The 8,783-nt window shown below is 50.7% G+C and overlaps 1 protein-coding gene across 3 annotated transcripts in view; it reads left to right on the top strand.

Moving 5' to 3' along the window:
* Nucleotides 1-4,123: 4,123 nt before the first annotated feature.
* Nucleotides 4,124-8,783, top strand: part of CDON (cell adhesion associated, oncogene regulated) — a 93,369-nt gene continuing 88,709 nt past the window's right edge. For all 3 annotated transcript variants that reach the window (XM_043533922.1, XM_037882215.2, XM_043533923.1), the window contains exon 1: nt 4,124-4,290. The gene's annotated coding sequence lies outside the window, so the exon portion shown is untranslated. The remainder of the gene's footprint in view (nt 4,291-8,783) is intronic.

Here is an 8,783-nt window from a genome sequence, read left to right as displayed (position 1 = left end):
TAAATGCTAAAGCTAGCTCTATGGGGTCCACTGCACTGGAGTCAAACTGGTGATTTGGAATGAATGGCACTGTAAATCATAAATGATCCCATGATCATCCAGTCCCCCTCTCTTTTCGTTGAGGGCAGACCTTACCTGAAGTGCACTGTGGTGCTATAATATCTGAGGAACTATGAGAGTAATCTGAATATAAACAACTCTTCTGTTGAAAAAGTGACTGGGTAAAACTTCGGTGGGATGGGTTTCCATTTTCACTGGAAATCCTCAGTGAAGTCTATTCTCAAGGAAACCTCTTCCATCCTGGTTACCAGACAATTTCTGCAATGCTAGTGTGTCAAAGGAGACACCTGAAATAATCCATAAAGAAACTTGTAGACTGAGTGTGCGCCCCTACAATCCACTTAGCTCCTGTGGCCCAGAGACAGTAGCTTAGGCAGTGGACTAGGAGTCTGACCTGGGTTCTATTCCAGCAGTGTCGTGGACCTGCTGTATAACCTTGGGCAAGTCATTTGAGCTCTGTGTGTCTCTGATTTCACTCCCACTCTTTGTCTTGTCTGTTTAGACTGAAAACTTTTATAGGTAGGGACTGACTCTTATCCTGTGTTTGTTCAGTGTCCTGTACAAAGCCCTGATCTTGGTCAGAGTCTCTTGGTGCGAATTTAATACAAATAATAAAGGTGGTAGCCCGTTACAATAACATTAGATTGCCAAACTGTCTAGTACCGTGGAACCTCAGTTACTTGAAGGTCTCAGGGAACACGAAACCTCCAGAGGTTTGGATACCTGGGGAAGTCATCTTTATATATGTAAATATATGCATCTAAGAAGACATTTGCAGCTTCAAATGACAGTTTGAGCTGGGTGGTGATTAGACTAGCAAGATTCTGCTGTATATGCTGCTTTATTAAAGTCAAACTTTCTTGTTTAGATGAAAAAAAGTATCCCAAAAGCATAGCCTTCATTCTGATCTCACACCAGTGAGATGCAACCCAGTTGACATCAGTGGAATTACTCCTGATTTACACCAGTGTGAGATCTGAATGAGGCTCACTGTATTCATTTCAAGGCTTTGGGACTCCCTGGGGGCAGGAAATCTAGTTATATAACTCCCCTTCATTTACAAGAGTATAGTTTATACTTTGGAATTTATCATGTACTCCATCACCATGGCCTCTGGGAACATCACACTTGAAACCAAGCCGCAGACGACATACCACATAGTTGGTGGTACCTATATTAACTACAATTGTATTATTAACGTGTTTCTATTACAAGTTTACTTCTTCCAGTCATACTTGATTAACCTGCCTTAATAAAAAAAAAAAGACTTTAGAATCTGCACCTTTAAAGTCGACAACCTTTATAAGACATTTTTGCCTTTCTTTCTCTGAAATATCTTCCTTTTCGTTTGCCTCTTATATTTGTGCTGTTTTGCCAGAGCACAGAAGCCATCTTCTTACTAATCACAGGACTGGTCGCCTCTTCCCATGAGGCCATATCATTTTCCATCATGCAAATGAAATGTGTAAAATAGTTTTCTTTTAATCTGTTCTACTGGTAAATTAATCCAGCATTACAAACTCAGCAATAGAGTTAGATGATCTGTATATAATAGGTTTAGTCAATTGAATCAGTAAAGCCTAGCCTGTTCACCATATAAAAGGCTATAGAAATCTATGAAATCCACTTGCATATGTTTCCATAAGTAAACAATGCTGCAACTTCCTCTTGTTCCTTTTTGAAAACCCAAAATTATTATATGAGGCAAATGACATTTAATTTCATTACCTTGATGTTTTTGCTGCATGATTGTCAGGGCTATGAAGAATAATAAGGGTTTTGGGACAAAGCAGGAGATAGTTAAGTGTTGTAATGCAATCATTCAACATGTAATTCCAAAGATTATGTCTAATGCTCTGCAATTTAACAGGTTGTCGATATTGAATTTCATCACATATGAGCAGAACTTCACAAATATTTAGTGTGATCTTTTGTGGTTAAATCTGGACACAATCCAAGTTCAACCCAACCCATTTTTGTTGTTTAGTACTGTCTTTCCAACTTTGGGTTTTTTAAAATGCTATCTGGTAAATTTTCATAAAATGGCCAACAGGCATGTATAAAGCAGAACCCAGCTTCTCAGCATGGGGGTTGTGAACAGGTGTAAGAGGGTTGTGACCACCCTATTTTTGCCACATTGCTACATGGGGGGGGGGGGGCAGCAAGGCGGGAGGGGAATTTGGGGGGATGGATTGAGACCCACAGAAGCAGAGGAATATGAGAAGCAGCAGAAGCGGTTGCTGGACTCTTGGGTGATTGCATATGCAATGCGGCACTGCAGTTGGCCTAGTCTGCTCATGGTGGGGTTGGATCAGCTACTCCAGATGCCAAGCTGGAAGCCCCCGCAATCCTGTGAAACACCCTGGCAGCCATAAAGCTCCCTCCTCCCCTCCCAGCGCCAGTGCCTTGACTGGCTCCACTCTTCTGTGGGCCTTGATGCTGCCTCCATCCAGACTACTCTGCGGTGTGGCCAGGGTGTCCTGTGAGACAAGGTTATTACCTGTACTGCCACCCAGCCAGGGGAGCCCTGTGGAGGGGGAGATGGGCCTGCAAGCTGAGCTCTGGGGGCAGAGCCTCCAAACACCTCCTGGTCACAGGCCCATCCCAGCAGAGGGGCATCCCCAGCGGAGAGTCATGTGAGGTAGTGGGCCATGGGGACGATGTCAGGCAGGGCTCCGGCACTGGCATTGGAACAATTTCTATCGTGGGGTTGCTGAAAACCGTTGAACAAAACTGTAAACCACTCAAGCCAGGAGATGCTGCCGAACCTCCAGCATCTTTGGGAGAGCAAAAGGGTGCCCTGTGGAGAGCCCAGAGGCCCTGTCTTTGTGTGCGGAGGGGACTGTGAGCTGGAGGGCAGGGGGGCCCTGTGCTGGGGGGCTGTGCCAAGCAGGGCTCTGGGAGGGCAGGGGGCTGTGCCAGGCAGGCTGCGGGAGGGCAGGGGTAGCCCTGTGCAGGGGGGGCTGTGCCAGGCAGGCTGCGGGAGGGGCCCTGTGCGGGGGGGGGGGGGCTGTACTAGGCAGGCTGAGGGAGGGTAGGGGGGGGCCCTGTGCGGGGGGAGGGGGGGGCTATACCAGGCAGGCTGCAGGAGGGGCCCTGTGTGTGGGGGGGAGCTGTGCCAGGCAGGCTGTGGAAGGGCGGGGGGGGCTGTGCCAGGCAGGCTGCGGGAGGGCGGGGGGCCGTGTGCGGGGGGGGGCTGTGCCAGGCAGGCTGCGGGAGGGCATGGGGGTCCTGTGCGGGGGGGGCTGTGCCAGGCAGGGTGCGGGAGGGGGGCTGTGCCAGGCAGGCTGTGGGAGGGCAGGGGGGGCTGTGCCGGGCAGGGTGCGGGAGAGCGGGGGGGGGGGGGGGGCCCTGTGTGTGTGGGGGCTGTGCCAGGCAGGCTGAGGGAGGGTAGGGGGGGCCCTGTGCGGGGGGAGGGGGGGGCTGTACCAGGCAGGCTGCAGGAGGGGCCCTGTGTGTGGGGGGGAGCTGTGCCAGGCAGGCTGTGGAAGGGCGGGGGGGCCGTGTGCGGGGGGGGGGCTGTGCCAGGCAGGCTGCGGGGGGGGCCCTGTGGGGGGGGCTGTACCAGGCAGGGGGGGGGGCCCTGTGGGGGGGGCTGTACCAGGCAGGCTGCGGGGGGGCCCTGTGCGGCGGGGGGGGGGGGGGGGGGCGGCGCCGCTCTGGGTAGCCCGGGCGGTGCGGGGCGATGGTGCCGCGGCAGCCCGCGGGCGGCGGGGGACGGGAGCCCCACGGGGCGGCCGGGCTGGGGGCAGCGCTCTCGGGGCCGGCCGTGGGGCCGCACCTCCGTCCCGCCACAGGGCCGGCAGCCCCGCGTCCCGCCGGGCGGGCCCTCCCGCGCCTGCCTGCCCGGCCCCAGTGCGGGGGGTGAGGGGAGGCGCGCGCGCGTCGGGCCACCGGCTCCCCCCCCATCCGCAGTGTTGGTACGTTCCGAGCGGAGCGGGCGGGGGCGAGCGGCAGTTGGCCGAGAACTGGCGGAGTGGAGGGAGGGGGCGTGGCCTGCGCGCGCCCTCCGGCTCTGGGCGGTGGGGGCGGGGTCCGCGCGCGCCCGGAGGAGGGGCCGCCCGGGGCCCCGCCGCCCAGTGCGGCCAGTGTGCGCGAGGCGGCGGCCGGGGCGGGCGGCGGTGGATGGAGGGTCCGGTCCGGATCGCCCGCGCGCTCTGGAATGTGCTGGGGGCGGCTGCCGAGCGGGAGCGGGGGCTCTCGGGGCACGGCCAGCCCGGCTGCTGAGAGGTACCGGGCGGGGCTGCGGGGCGCCGGCTGGCCTGGCCGGGGGGAGCGCGGGGCGGGGCGGGTTACCTGGCGGGACGGGGAGGGGGTGCCGGGCGCCAGGCGGGGGGGGGGGAATCGGGGGTGCTGGGTACTAGGTGGGGGGTGCTGGGTGCCAGGCGGGGGGGGGGGGGAATCGGGGGTGCTGGGTACTAGGTGGGGGGTGCTGGGTGCCAGGCGGGGGGGGAATCGGGGGTGCTGGGTACTAGGTGGGGGGTGCTGGGTGCCAGGCGGGGGGGGGAATCGGGGGTGCTGGGTACTAGGTGGGGGGTGCTGGGTGCCAGGCTGGGGGGGGAATCGGGGGTGCTGGGTACTAGGTGGGGGGTGCTGGGTGCCAGGCGGGGGGGGAATCGGGGGTGCTGGGTACTAGGTGGGGGGTGCTGGGTGCCAGGCGGGGGGGGGAATCGGGGGTGCTGGGTACTAGGTGGGGGGTGCTGGGTGCCAGGCGGGGGGGGGGGGGAAATCGGGGGTGCTGGGTACTAGGTGGGGGGTGCTGGGTGCCAGGCGGGGGGGGGGGGAATCGGGGGTGCTGGGTACTAGGTGGAGGCTGCTGGGTGCCAGGCGGGATGGGGGGAATCAGGGGTGCTGGCTAGTAGCTGGGGGGTGCTGGGTGCCAGGCGGGGCAATTGGGGGTGATGGGTGCCTGTTGGGGGTGCTAAGGGGGGGTGCTGGGTGTCAGGCGGCGGGGTCGGGGATGCCGGCTGCTAGGCGGGGGGTGTTGGGTTCTGGTTCAGGGGATCTGGGGTTCTGGGTGCCAGGCAGTAGGATTGGGGTTGGGGAGTGCTGGGTGCTAGGTGGGGGGTGCTGGGTGCCAGGCGGCAGGAGCGAGGTCGGGGGTGCTGGCCGCTAGGCAGGGGGTGCTGGGTGCTAATTCAGGGGATCTGGGGTGCTGGGTGCCAGGTGGAAGGATCGGGGTTGGGGGGTGCTGGGTGCTAGGTGGTGGATCAGGGTTGGAGAGTGGATGGCAGAGCTAAGCTCTCGCTTTCTCCAATACTCCCAACTCATGAGTGAGCGAGTGGCAGTAGGGGGCAATCCCTGGGTGCTGTGGAGCCAGGTCCCCAGCCAGGACTCCAGGGAAGTCGCCTTCAGGGACCGTGCATAGGGCTGTGATGCAGTAGGTAGGGCCAGCCAGTTTGATGCCCCCTCTGTAGGCTCCAGGAAAGGTGCTAAGCTGTCCCTGGCTGGTGTTAGCATTGAAGGGTGTTATACTGGGCTATTTACCTTCCTGTGATGCTTAAAGATCTTGGTGTGACTTCCCACCCCGTATGTACCATAGAATCTCCTGGCAATATAGGCAGGTGGGGGGCTGCGAGGAAGGGTCATTTCTGGAGACAGAGATCACCAGATACCAGCTGCTCCACCTTGGGACTATTGTGGGCTTGTTTTTGATAAACAACACCTCACATCCTCCAGTTGAAGCCTAGGAGGAGACATAGGAGTGATTGCTTTCCTGAGTTGCCTGGATTAGGTATGAGAGGAGAGGGCTACTCTGGAAGCAACTCTGACACTGCCTCTTTAAAATTTGATGTTGATAGCTTAATCCTGCAAATGTTCCCTGAGCAAAACCAAGGACAGCAGACTACCTGGCCTTCAGTCTTTCTGCTGCTAAGTACAATAATAATACTCAGATACCTCGTAGACAAAAAGTTTACTCAGCAGAACTAAAGGCAGTGCTTGGCATGTGGTTGGTAAATGTGATTGAGAGAGACAGCTGTCAACTTCAGATTGTCAAATTAACATTCAACACAGCTTCTTTTAAACATTAAATTGCAAGTTGCTTCTTGTTTTTTCTTAAGACTATTTATAGGAGCCGATGTTGGGAAGTTATCTTCTTTCATCCTGTCCCAAATGATCAGAATTTGTTTGGAAATTTTAAATTAGCTGTTTGTTTTCTAGCTGAGTAGCAGTTAGTCATTCTTACTGTCTGTTAAGCACGTGTTGAAATTGTACAGTGCACAAATGAGCAGCTTGGAAAAGCAGAGAAACACTGTCAAATCGGGAAACCTTTGCACTTCCTTGAAGTTGAATTCAGCCAGTGTTTTGACTATTTGACATCCGAAATGTACTTCGTTGTTTTTAATGTTGTGTAAGTGCATTCAGAATCTTGGTTAATTGATAGTCTTGAGAGGAAGATATAATTTCATGAGCAAAGCATAGATTCCCAAGGTCATTATTTATGAGAGGTGACGATTCATGTGCAACTCATTTTTGTCTAATAAAACCCTTCTTGGGTTGTTCAGACTCTTTATCTTTGGTATGAAATGCTTGAGCACATCTCAAGCTTCAAGATCAAAAAGTACAAAGGATCATAGAGTTGGACCTCATTGATCCAGCCTGTGTAGGTTTGCATCAGTCCTTGCCTGCTGTTGCAGGTGGCTTGACTTTGAAGTGAGCTAATTAAATTGATGTTGTTTAGATGGACTGCTTTATGCAGGTCAGCAAGGCAGAGTTGAATGAGATTTGTGTACTGGAGTGGGGGCTCTTGTCGCTAAAAGTGAGAGGTAAACCTAATTTAATTGTTCTTCTATTGTCTCATCAGTCATGGTTTGTTTGCAGTTTGACAAAACATTTTCATGACTTTCTTCACTCGTATTAAGTTAGGTAGTCTGGGCTCTTTATTTAACTTAAAGTGTAAATGGAGGAAAAAATCTTATTCACTAGAAATGTTTTCCCTCAAACTGTATATATAAACTGAAATATGAATATATATTTGTGGATTCCATTTGTTTGTTTTTAAACAGAACTTTGAGGGGAAAACCCCAAAGTTATTTACTATATTGATATAATAGGAATAAACTGGGATATATATTTTTTATTTTCTCTAAATTCCCCCAGTGCATCTTATCATCCGTCTCTTTATTGGAATCTCTTTGAGGCAGGGATTTTTTTTTGTATCTTTCTGTCTTGTAACAGACATTGTACTTTGGGATGTAAACAAAATTACAATTAAAGGAGAAAGTTATTTTGTAATTGTGGTAATGTAATGCCTGGAGAATGTAAAAGACTCATAAAATTATAATATTTAATGGCCCTTTTTGTGGCATTTATTCTAAAATAAGGAGATGAGTTGGTACCTGTTTGAATATAAATGCTAACTTGTATTAAAGTGCACTGAGTAAAGGAGATAACTTTGTTTTGGTTAATAGTAAGGAATCCTGCCATATGGAATGTCACTTTCAAAATCTTAACTTACAGGAAAATAAACCACTTTTCCATGATTCTTTTTTCATTTCCTACAGTATCACTGGCGTGATCTGAATAATAGTACTGAGGTGATATTATTAATGTGGCTTTTTAAAATCAAACTAATTATATTTGCCTGAAAGAGCCACATTAGTGTGATTCTAGCTCCCTGGTGCCTTTTTGGAGCCCTGGAGACAGCCTAGTGAATAGGGCTGAAAATTCATTCTGTATTTGATTAAATGGAACAGACTCGTTGCTCCTTACCCCAGCAGGGGCTATGAGATCTCTTGATCCTCGAAGCGGCTCAGAGACCCTGGGAATTCCATTAGTGAGCACCTGAGGAATTTCTGCCCTGCAGTGCCTTTTTTTTGGTGGTAGTGGGGGGAGAGAGCGAGTAGTATAGCAGTGTTGATGGTGGGCGGAGGAGACTGCATTAGAAGAATTCATATGTTGGCAGATCTAAAATCAAGGCATGACTTAACAGCTTATCTTGTAAGAGAAAAGCCCAACCCAAAGGCATACTATTAGCCAAGACTTCTTATATTTAAAGTGGAACTGTGGTGTGTATTGGGCACTGAGCTGAACTCGTCCACACAATTTATTGAACCCGTCTGACTCTTTAGTTCTCAAACTGTAGACACAAATTGGAGGAAAACAAATATAAAAACACACTTGCAAGCCTGGTGAGTTTCTCCAAACAGTTTACAGTATGTCAGCTGTTTTGCCTTGATGCTAATTGTTAATGATTTGGGGTTTTATTGCAGTTTTCCAAAGAAAGTAGATCTGTATGATTGACTTCTGTGATGACAAGTTAAAAGAAAACAATTAAAATAATTATATAGATATAGATATTTTTTGTCCCAGGTCATTGTAGATATAAAATTATAATGCTAGAAGAACCTGAACTCACTTTTAACACCCTCTTTATTGTCTTAAAACTTTAAAATCGATACCTCGGTATTATTTTTGCCTAATATGTTACTTTCTCTGAAGTTAGTCTGGAGCAAAAAAGTATAATTCTTAAAGAACCCTCTTCTGAACATTTTAAAACGACTTGAGATTTCAAATAACTTGTATTATTTTTCAGATTTTCTTGATGCAATTACGTGTATTTTTATTAAAATAAAATCTTAGTAACTGGTCTTGAATTGGAAATTAATGTTGGTTAATTGGTTGTTTTAGTTTTCTTGTGAGTGAGGTTATGTGGCTAATGACTTAATGGAGAACTTTCAGCCAGCCTTGAGCTAATACAGGATGTTGTAGTATATTTGAGA

The sequence above is a fragment of the Chelonia mydas genome, chromosome 22 (genome assembly GCF_015237465.2).
Source record: "Chelonia mydas isolate rCheMyd1 chromosome 22, rCheMyd1.pri.v2, whole genome shotgun sequence".
Lineage (NCBI taxonomy): Eukaryota > Metazoa > Chordata > Testudines > Cheloniidae > Chelonia > Chelonia mydas.
Note: the sequence above shows the minus strand (reverse complement) of the source record. Positions and strands in the feature narration are given on the sequence as shown.